A 1,278-nucleotide genomic window follows, 5' to 3' on the forward strand; every position below is an offset into this window, starting at 1 on the left:
TTTCAGATTCCCAAGGCAATGTTGTTGACGAGGTAGCTTTTTCTGTGCAATTCATTAAGGACTTTAGCTAATTTAGCTCTTTCTTAGCTCAAAATCCGGCGATAGCCCACACCATCTGTTTGGAGATTTTGGAGTTGGGTAATTGTGTTGGTGGCCTATGGAGTCGAGTCCACAGTGTTAGTGTCATTTTGCCTTGTCGGAGTGGTGGTTATTTATTTCAGACAACTGCAAACATATGAAAATATTAACTTTGGCACCATATTTGAAGTTGAGAAAATTGATTGTTGCTAATTTCATTCTAGTTTACCTACAAGCTCCTTACTTGCAAGGCCCTTGCTCTTTGAACAAGAATATTACCAATGGTTTCTCTCACAATATCGATTTAGCTGATTGGCTTAAGCACTGGACTAAGCTTTTCCTCAGTTACTTACCTAGGTACATGTGTAATTGTGTTCCTGCTTCCTTCTCTAGGTTCTAGCATTGCCCATGTTGGCACCGAGATCTTACACTCGAGAGGATGTGGTGGAGCTCCAGTGCCATGGGAGTGATGTATGTCTGCATCGAGTGTTGAGAGCTTGTTTAGAAGCTGGGGCAAGGCTTGCAGAACCAGGTTTGCTTTTAATTTGGTTTCATTTGTAGTTGATTCATCAAGGTACTTCAGTAATCTATTATTTTTCTGTTAAGAAAATGACCAAAATTTAGAATCTCGATACTTTACAAGGTGAGAATATATAGGCACTTTATGGGTAATTCAGACCTATATAATTCTGTGCTTCTGCCATTCTGTGATTCTCTTCCTTTAGGTATATGGAATTGCTCATCCCTTTAGCAGCACAACTAATTCAGAACATAACTCCAAAGCAAGGTTCGAAATCTCGTTTCGTTTCGATGAGTTCAGAAACTGAAGTTTCGTTTCATTTCGGCGAAATTTTGGCCGAAATGGTATATTTTTTTTGTTTGTTTCGGTTGACTGTTTCGGTGGTCAAATGGTCATATTTTGACCTGAAACTTGGTGAGTAACTTATTTTAAGGTTAATAAACATTCTTAGAACATAAAAATGCAAAAATATTAGGACATGACATTGTTTTAGAGTTGCACCTTTGGAGATACCATATCTCGATTTTAATCGAGATATGGTATTTATAATCGAGATATGGTATTATTTATAATACAGGCGAGATACCAAAATTTTGGCCGAAATACCAAAATTTCGACCGAAATTTTGTATAAATGTTATTTCTTGCCTTATTTGGTTTCGGCCAAAAAAAAAAAAAAAA

At 36.9% G+C, this 1,278-nt stretch overlaps 1 long non-coding RNA gene across 1 annotated transcript; it reads left to right on the plus strand.

The window, feature by feature from the left end:
* LOC122068449 lies at positions 1 to 896 on the plus strand. Its single transcript, XR_006137119.1, has 3 exons — positions 1 to 32; positions 472 to 610; positions 804 to 896. It is a non-coding gene; the product is annotated as an uncharacterized LOC122068449 (long non-coding RNA).
* The last annotated feature ends 382 nt before the right edge of the window (positions 897 to 1,278 follow it).

This window comes from Macadamia integrifolia, unplaced genomic scaffold (assembly GCF_013358625.1).
Source record: "Macadamia integrifolia cultivar HAES 741 unplaced genomic scaffold, SCU_Mint_v3 scaffold4005, whole genome shotgun sequence".
Lineage (NCBI taxonomy): Eukaryota > Viridiplantae > Streptophyta > Magnoliopsida > Proteales > Proteaceae > Macadamia > Macadamia integrifolia.